Raw genomic sequence first — 10,471 nt, forward strand, 5'->3', positions numbered from 1 at the left:
TCTACATGCTGGAAACGTGCGTTTCGGCCTCTTCTGATCTTTCTTTGATGTTTTAGGCTTGTTTCTGTCAATTCAACATATTTACATTGGTTTCTTAACAAAAGCTGTTAAACTAACTAAAGTTAACTGCTAAAGTTTTGCAGAATAATTTTACTGTTTTAGATTTTTGATATCTGGGATAGAATAAGCTGTTGTTTACTACTTCAGGCGCATTCAGTCACGCAATGGAATGTGTTCACGGCATTGTGTCTGAACTGAATAGAGACGAATAACCATTGAGTCAAACGATTCACTTTATAGAGGCGCAATCACACTCGTACACGGCGTTGGAATGTCTACCCATTACAATTCTGAATAGAGATGACTAACCATTGATTAAACTTATCTCCATTCGACATTTTCAATGTTCAGACATTGCCACCTATTCAGAAGCTACATGCAAATGACTGAGGGTAAAATTGCAACGGCAGAAAAAGTTAAACTTTTAGGGCTGCCAACTCGCACACATTGGCCGTGAGACACACACATTTCACTGGTTTCACCCCCACCCCGATTTCTCAAAATCTCTAAAAGATTATAGTTTATCTATACGTAGATCTAACTGTTGGGCAACTCGTGATCGACTATGTTGTGCTTTCAGAGACCGATAGGGTTCCAGAGCGCTGCATGTCTGGGAATTTTTGAAATTTCGTTAACTGAGGAAAAACATTTCACGCATCAGACCTCCGATGAAGAGCAGCGTACAGCCACCTCTAAACTTTGCCAGAGACCTAGATGGGCCAGTGTGTGCCAGACGATCTGAGTGAGATCCACCATATCAACGGAGCAATAACATGCACAGCAGACTATATTACAACTCTCCAAATCTCGGACAACAGAGATGCAAGGAGTTCTATATTGTGAACAAAGTTGTAAACATGAGCAGAAATCTGATGAAACACATCTAAGCTATATGAAGTCCAGGGGTTTATAAATTAATTCAAATTAACTAATGTATGATTCACTTGAAGAAGTGCCACGTGCACATTTTAAGAGATTTACTACCACAACAAAACACAGAGTCCACATTTAATTCTCCAATTCTTTTGCACTATTGCACTTGTGGTTTTATTGTTAGGTTTTCATGCACAGCTCCTCTTCTGTTTACCTTTGATTTAAATAATTTCAATGGTCGGGAGACACTGCACTATGAAGTTTTTACTAGATAACTTCTGGATTGGAGGAGCAGAGAAGTGCGTTAGACTGCGACCTTGCGTAGGGTTTCAGGCTGTTAGCAGACATTTTTAGGAAAAGATGGTTAGGGGCTTACAATCCCCTTAAAAGATTCTGGTATTGATCAACGTGAACCTGTCAGCATCTACATGGATAGAAAAGAAAGTGTTACTGATGTCATTGACAAATAACACAATATAACGATGTAAATCATTGTAATGAAGGACATAATATATCAGCTTCTTTGTTCTCCCTGTAGATAATCTGCAGATTTGGCACACATTGTCCAATCACAAATTTGTAATAATTTTTTTAACTTTACCGAATGATTTCCAATTTTCAGTATATTTGTTTTTACGCAGTTACGTACTTATTCAAATCTTGTCTTTGGAGCCGTTTTAGCCAATTCAAATTAGTGTATGTGCAGCAGTTCAGGGACTCCGCAGGCTCTTCCCAGCTGGGAGCAACTGAACTGTAATTCGATCCAGTGCAGTCTGAGTGTAGGACCTGTACACTTCTCTCTGAGCTGTCTGCTTTCAGTCTTTCCCTGTCACTTTAACACGCTGTCTTTCTCATTTCACTTCTACAACAAACTCTCTATTTCTATGACTACTTCCGCTTTTACCCCCATTGTCTCATTACTACACAATTTCTTTTCCTTTAATCCACCAAATCTAAGACTCAATCTGCTATACTTTCTTTGAGCCCAAATGTCTACTTCCTCTTCTGCTTTCTCCTCTCTGTAACTATTCCGTTACTTCAACATATCCTCTTTCCCTCATTCTTACCACATCCGACTTTTCAAAATCATAATCCTTTTTCCACTTACTCAAGTACATTCTCATTAGCATCTTCCTAAAAGTCATTTTACTGCATTGGATTCCTATTGTGAAGGATGGCCAGTTTGATTATTAATGAGACTGTAATGTGGAACTTGTCAGGCTGCCACTCCTCTCAGTCTCACTCCACCAAAAAAACAACTGGACACCTTTCACAAGAACACAAAAATATACAAAAAATATTAATAATGTTGCAACAATTTCCCTAGTTTATCTTCCAGACATTATTTTAGAATCTACATTATATTTATGACATATATAAGCTTTTATTCTGATCCTTAAGTTAAAACTTTTTTTATCAGATTTTATCAGATTTATAAATCTTATGTCATATCTAAACTTTCTCCTGCTCCCTCCTGTGCTTTCTCTCTAACAAAGGAGCCCCCACTCTTTTTCCACTTAACGGCCAGTCGGTTTCCAAAGCAACCAACCTTATCAGTAAGACAGGGCTGTTTTATGTTGGATATATATACGACACGCTGGTATCGGATCAGTTCTCGGTGTCGGGAAGCAAAAGATGGTCTCGGACTATCTCAATTTTTCCTTTTTTTTAGCAAACCTCCTCATTTAGTCTTTTTCACCTATTACTCAACAAGGATCAAACAATAAAAGATGTGGAAAATTAAAGATTTTTTGTACAGTGTGAGCGTCACTTTGAAGAAAGACAGGGTCCAGTGCAGGACACTGTGGAGAAGTTTGGCATGAAGCTGACGCGATGCTACAATACCGCCTAGAGCGATGGCGAGCAAACATGGCCATCCCTGAAACTTCACGGGGAAAAAAAACACAAAAAAATGACAGAGCTCAGAGAAATTACTTCTTGCATCAGAAAAGTGAGAAAACAAAGAAATCTGCAAAAGCAGTGAAATCTGCAAAGCCACTCAAAGTTTCTGAACTGATCTCTGTTTCTTATTTCTTTCTAACAATCCAGTTGACAGGCTTTGAAACTGAAATGGACAACTCTGTCAGTATTGTGTCTTACCCAGAGTCAGACAATGAGACAATGTTCAGCTTCACCTCAGTTTTAAAATCTACCTCAACATTTTTCTCTATCACTGATGTAAAAATTATTTTTTCCAGCTCCATTTGTTGACTTAAAATTAAGCTATAGAAGACAGTTCATGCCTTTCTTATTTCAAGGTAATCTTATTTTAATAAGATGGAATCAAAATTCCATCTCACACCCTCAACTTGTGCAAAATGCAAGCAATCAGGCATACACATTACCCCCATTCAATACACTGTCCATTGGCCATTGCATTTTAGAATTGATTTTAAAATGTTAATGTTTTTTAAAGTCATTAGTTGCCTGTTCCCAATATGTTAGAGCTATGTTAGAAAAACAGATCACTGTGATTATCCAATCAACTTATATTAGAATTCCTGAAGCCTGACATCCACACTAGCTAACTGCAAAACACATTTATTCAGATTGGCTTTTAGTACATAGCAGTGCTTGGGGATTTCACTATCACGTTCCACAAGGCTCAGTGCTTGGACCAATTCTATTCACCTTATATATGTCTCTTCTAGGCATTATTATTAGCAAACTCAAATAAGTTTCCCTGTTATGTGGATGACACCCAATTATACCTATCAATCAAGCCAGACAAAATGGGTCAGTTAGCTAAACTCCAAATGAATCAAAGATAGGAAATCATGGAGACTACAATTTTCTGATGTTAAACAGAGAAAACTGAAGTTATTAAACTAGGCCCTAAACCTCTCCAAATCCATTGATCCAGATCCAGAATGTTGCAGCACGTGTCCGGACAAGAACTAAGAAAATAGATCATATTTCTCCTGAATTAGCTTCTCTGTATTCAGATCCAGATCCAGATCGAACTTAAAATCCTCATCCTTACCTACAAAGCTCTAAATGGTCAGGCAACATCTTATCTTGAAGAGCTCTTAGTACCTTTTTTTCCTACTAAAGCACTACACTCCCAGAATTCAGAGTTACTTGTGGTTCCTAGTGCCTCTAAAAGTAGAATGGGAGCCAGAGCCTTCAGCTATCAAGTTCCTCTGATGTGGAATCAGCTCCCAGTCTGGGTCCGGGGACCAGAGCCTTCAGCCATCAGGCTCCTCTCCTGTGGAACAAGCTCCCAGTCTGTGTCCGGGAGGCAGACACCGTCTCCACATTTAGAAGTAAGCTTAACACTCTCCTCTTTGGGAAAGCTTATAGTTAAGGAGTGAGGAGTTGCAGCGTTCAGCCAGACCGGCGTGGGACGTTGTGTGTCTGCAGACGCAGCACCACTTCTTGTCTCTGCTTCTCTTCATAGTCCTCAGATCAATCTACTATATAACAAATAATATTATAAAATTAGAGAGAGACAGGCCCAATCCAACTTGGGAGAGTTCTAGCCAGACCAAGCTCCCCTCCTCCTGCCTCTCTTAATTATGCTGTTATGGTTTTAGACTGCTTTTGACACACTGAGTGTCATGACATTCAGGAAATGGTGGACCCAAATGCAGAGAGCAGGGGGATGTTTTGTTGCTGAAGATTTGTTTACACAAGGTTTTTAAAAATTCTACTGCTAAATGTCCTGACTTTACACTGCCCCCAAATAGCCAAATATGGTAAACCGGTGAATGATTCCCAGTTGAGATTCACATACTACAGCTCCTCACTTTTCTAAGGATGCTCACCATGTCCATATCTACTGTGGTATAATGGAGAAAACCAAGCCAAAATAAATTAAGATTTTGACAATTCAATTGCTAAGGTTCCTAAATTTACACTGCTCCCAACAGTGTATTGAGTCCATGGTAGTGACAGGATCAAAGAAAACTAAAAACTGCGTCAGTCACAGATAAGTTATATTCTTATTTAAAGGTGTTTTCTTCTTATTTATAGTATTTTCAAACAAAAAACAAGGCTAGCTCACTCCTCCCTCCCACTCATTCTCCTCCCTTCCGTGCTTCCACACACTGACCACCACCCCCAAATCCTTCTTGTCAATCATTGGCTCTCTGTTTGTTGTGTTTGGTGGTGCATTGTCAGGTCTTTTATACACAGATGTAAACTAGGACAGAGAGCTTCAAGTCAAAACAGGGCTTTATCTTCAAATGTGATCAAATAAAAAACACAACCTGCTTATTTTCCATCTTAAGTCAAACTTTAAATATTATATACAATCATTAAATGGGCCATTTTATGTTTTTACACCACAATATTAAAAGTAGCCTAAGTATTGTTAATCAATCAAAGTGTTACAGAACATTATTTGCTACTTTTCTACTCTGCTTTCTCAATCGCAACAATCTATTCAGGCTTTGGTGCCTTCTTCTGTTGAGGCATGAGTTGACCACACAACCATGATCATTTTAAGATAAAGCAACACACAAAGCATCAAATATATTAAAGAATACCAACTCATTATGCTTGGATGAAAGAATGAAATAGTTTTTTTTAATTAAACAATGAGTGAAACAGCAAGTGTCTGTGTGTATCTAACTAGAACAAAGTGAAGGGACAGATGAGAATATTGTGTATATACTGTATAAAGTGTTAAGAAAAGAGGAATAAGTGGGGAAACAATAATAGCTAGCATTAAATGACTCCTGTAGTGCTCCTCATTTTCCCAGAGGCCTGCAGTATACCGCGGTACCCGCCGTTAGCAGTCGGATAACGTCTTGGTCTGTTTTGCTCTGTGCAGCCCCGAATCCCCAGATGATTGCGCTGTACAAATACAAATAAAGATGAGTGTATGCATTATAAAGAGCTTCTGATAGAGGGGTATCTATTCAATCCATCTACACAGATACCTACACAGCTGGCAAAGCTGAGCTAACAAACTAGCAGGCAATCGGTTGTCTACCAAGTTAAAAATATATATAGTCACACTGTATACATTCAAATTACCAGCAGTATTCATATCAAAAAGGGCTTCTGATAAAATATAGACAGTTGCCAAATTCAAAAGAGGTAGCTATAATAGATAGAGGTAGCTTTAATCAACTTACCTCAGAAGTTATTGGACGGTCAGCAATGGAAATTAATCATGTCCACGCTGTAGAATGGATGTTTGGAACTATGCTAGATGCATACTATGGAATGCTGTTTTATTAAATGTTAAATAAAGGAATAATACACAAATAAATGAATAAATAATTACAAAAATACATGTAAGTACTAAAAAATAAACAAATGTGCCAATGAAACACATCATGAAATAAAGAAATGAGGCAATAAATACATAAATAATGTAATAAATGTAAATGTTCACACAAAATGAATCAACAAGTTAAATAAATCTATTAAAAGGTTTACTCATTTTAATGCCACATTTATGTATTTCAAGAGACTTTTATTTCATAAATCCACATTTATTTATTTTTGTGGACTTTTATTTACCAAAGCCACATTTATTGATTTCCCTCTCTATTTATCTCCAATTCATATATGCAAACCATATTTATTTATTTACCCAGCCCACCCTGGCTGGGTAAATAAAAACAGAGGGAAATCAATAAATGTGGCAGTAGGAAATAAAACTCCACAGAAATAAATAAATGTGGCCTTAAGAAATATTACTACCATGAAATAATTTAAAGTAAACCATTTTAATATATGTAATATAAAGTGATTCATTTTTATATGAGTATCATTTAATAATATTATTAACAATTATTATTTAATTATTCATGTATTTATGTATGTATTCATTCATTTATGTGTGTATCTATTTGTTTATTCAATATTGAAAAAAACGGCACCCTGGTGTGAATGAACGTAGGCTGCAGGTGTATACTTGCGTCGAGGAAACAAAACTTTTAAGTGGCCTTGGTTTCCATCATAGACTGTTAATATACATAGACATAATAAAGAGTAGACGCCGCATTGGTTTCTGAGCGTGAGATTTCCAGCCGCCATCTTGGACCAGTCATACTCGTTACTTAGCAGCAGAAGATACAAGAAGCCAGAGCACTGTGCAGAATATTCCTGCTCAGATCGGCGGATTTTTTTGTATCTTATCTTTTTAACTCTGGGTTCTGTAAAGCATTTTGAATCTATGTTTTGAAAATTGCTACATAATTTAAGTTTTGCGAGTTTTAAAGGGAGATTCAACCACGTAAATGTGCAGTTTAAATAAAAACTGCCACTTACATTTCATACTGCTACTAAATAAGTAGGCCTACTGGTACGTGTGCTTTGTTAGGGGTGAAAGATATATCAACGCAATATCGTTACACACCACATTGTTATAGAAGTGAGTTTAACCTATACATTATTCTGGGGTCCAAAAGCAGCACTAATGTATGCTTATGTTGTTATTACGTTGGGATTGTCTCTGGTTTAGTTGGGATTTGTTTGATAAGACTTGCATGTTACTCTTATAAGTTATTTATGCATTTTATACTGTCCAACCTGTAGAACAGGTCCTGTTCTAGACATGGTCCAGTTATTTATTCATGTTGGACCAGTCCAATTTCACTGTCAGTTGAAATAAATCTTTTGTTGTAAGAAAACTTGTTTAATTTATGAATCTATTTTGTAATTTTACATATGTTTAAAAATATTGGAATTCATATGGACGTTGCAATATCACATTCTGTCAATGTCGTGCAACCCTAGTGTGTGCGTGTGTGTCTGTGTGTGTTGGAAGTGGGGCTGCTAAATGTCAAGGTCCGGGAGGCGATTGATGCAGAACAACGTGGTAGTACTGTATGTGTGTGTGTGTGTGTGACAGAGAGAGACACAAATATAAAAAGCTTCAAGTAGACTCTAATAACATAATCATATTGTTTCTTGTACTTAAATATCTAACTTTACGGTCACTATCTGTTTCTTCTGCCCTATCATATTTATAATGTGTGATTTGGTATTTATACCTATTATAGCCTTCATCACATATGTGATGTAAGGGTATTTTGCAAATACCTATAATTTACAAATGATAGATAAACCGAGGATGTCTGGTCTAGGGTCTATAGGGTGACCAGATGTCCTCGGATTTAGGGGACTGTCCCAGTTTTTGGTTGTCTGTCCCTAACTAAATACAGAAGAAAAAAACTACCTCTGTCCCTGTTCTGTTTGTAAAGAAACAACATTAGGTTTTTCAATCAGATTGATAGTCAAACAGGAAATGTCCCCGTTTTTCTCCCTTTTTGGGGATTATGTTCCCAGTTTTGATCTCGGACGTCTGGTGAATTTATATCATATCAGAATATTCTATTAATGTTAAGCCCACTATGCCTATTAAAATACACCTAACCATGTGTCCTGTTTCATAGCTACATGTATGACCTTTGTAGCAAAAAAACCCATGAAAATCAGTTTTGTATTCAGAGAGATTGATTAATTAAACGCGCTGACAGCTCATTTCACCTGCCAAACACATTACACTGAGTGGAGCGGGTGACCGGTCCAAGATGGCGGCCCCAAGTTTCGTCAGCGCCAGTAGGCAGTAGCGGTCGATGCGCGTCTACTCTTTATTATGTCTATGTTAATATATATACGGTCTGTGGGTACACGATCCGTCCTGCCTACACGATCCGTTCTGCGCATGCGCACGATGTTCACCCATGCGCATCAATACGTAGCTGAAAACTGGCTGTTTCCCTGCACTATTGGTACCACGCATGCGTCGGAACACTTGACGGCCAAGCGTCACAACGGACAGCTTTTTTTTTTTTGTTCATTTTATTAACAAAGAACAATTATATCGCCAGTATGTACATATACAAAAAGTCAATACCAGAGGTGCATATACAGAATATATATATATATATATAAAAAATTACGTATTAGCATTTTTTGTAGGCCAGACTTTTTTGTAGTTCACAAGTGCTCAACATGTAATCTACACTTTTTAGTAGTTTTTTTTTAATAAAGTTATTTAAATTAACACTTGTCACTGATCCAAAACTGTGTACTGACATCTGTGTACCAGTCATAGGTGACATAAGTGATCAACATGCAATCTTTTTTTAAATTTATTTTTTATTTTTTAATTATTGTTTACGCCAGGCTATGAATTACGAAGCGTTTACGTGGTGGCCAATCCAAAAATATAAAGGAGTTGTTACATTAACATTTGATTAGATGTGGAATGGGAATTCTTTTTGACTGAGGGAAAGTCAAAGCATTTAAAAAAATAAAAAATAAAACATTTGCAAGACAAATACAGGGCCCAGGCCAGTAAAAAGAATATTCCAGCACCACATTAACAAGCCTAAAATCATGTTTCATTTTATTGTAACACGTTACATTAACATGCACTCGTTTGAAATCAGCCAAAGTCCGCATTTTTACGCGGGGGGCAATTTATTTTGCTGCAAAAAATTGCAGATTTCCATGCAAAACAATACAGGGCTTGCATGATTTTTGTTGCTAAAAGTCACAAATATCTTAACAGTAAGTTGAAAAATGTTGTGTTTACTTTACACTAGGCAGCCATTTCCCCTGTTGCCATGGTAATGTTATGAAGTGACGCAATTGCACAACAAGACAAACACATTCCTTTTTTCATTACACCGCAGTTGTTCCAAGTGCCCGCAATTTCATCGCATAAATATCCCAGATATTATATTGAATTTTTAAAGAAAATGTGCCGCATAATCAAGGATTTTTGCAACAAATCTTGCGCATGTGCAGGACGGATCGTGCAGTGTCGTGAAGCCTGATAAAACACAATTATCATCTGCGCATGCGTGAACATCTTGCGCATGCGCAGAACGTGTAGGCAGGACGGATCGTGTACCGACACGAGGCTTGTTCGAGATGAACCAGATCTGCGCAGAATCGATCACCGGCGATCGGCGCCCGTTGCATGCCGGTTAGATTTCTGTCCGACTTGATCCCGACTTGCTCTGACGTCATGCACACGTGGGCAACGGGAATCTCACCAGAGCGAGGCGGCCGCAGTTCTGAGACGCAGGCGGCGCAGTTGCTTTTCACCAACTGCAAGAGCCAGGCGGACCCAGAGCATGCTGGGAAACGCCGGCTTCTCAGCTGATTTAACACCTGATTGGTTTAAACCACGATGACGATTTATATAAACTTTTTATTGTTTTCGAATCGGAGGGATTTTAATTGCTAATTGTCTGATTTAAAGACTTATTCTGTACAGAACACGTGTTGTGTGGCTGATAGTGACGTTTAGAAGTCAGAGAAACTAAATCTGTTCAGATCACGGATCATCTACAGTGTGTTGTTCATTAAAATCAGCAAGAGATTGCATGTAGAGCACTTTGCCAGCTACTCTTTCATAATCAAAACAACTGGAGGCAGTGTACAAGCTGATATGTGGGTCTGATTATATTTTATTAAATCGGGATCGTACCACAGTGTTTTTGTCACTTCCTGTTCAGCCTAAAGGCGCCTGGAATCGGCTGGAAAAGTAGGCTCGTTCGAGATGAGCCAGGTCTGCGCAGAATCGATCACCGGCGATCGGCGCCCGTTGCATGCCGGTTAG

Source organism: Etheostoma cragini, chromosome 7 (genome assembly GCF_013103735.1).
Source record: "Etheostoma cragini isolate CJK2018 chromosome 7, CSU_Ecrag_1.0, whole genome shotgun sequence".
Lineage (NCBI taxonomy): Eukaryota > Metazoa > Chordata > Actinopteri > Perciformes > Percidae > Etheostoma > Etheostoma cragini.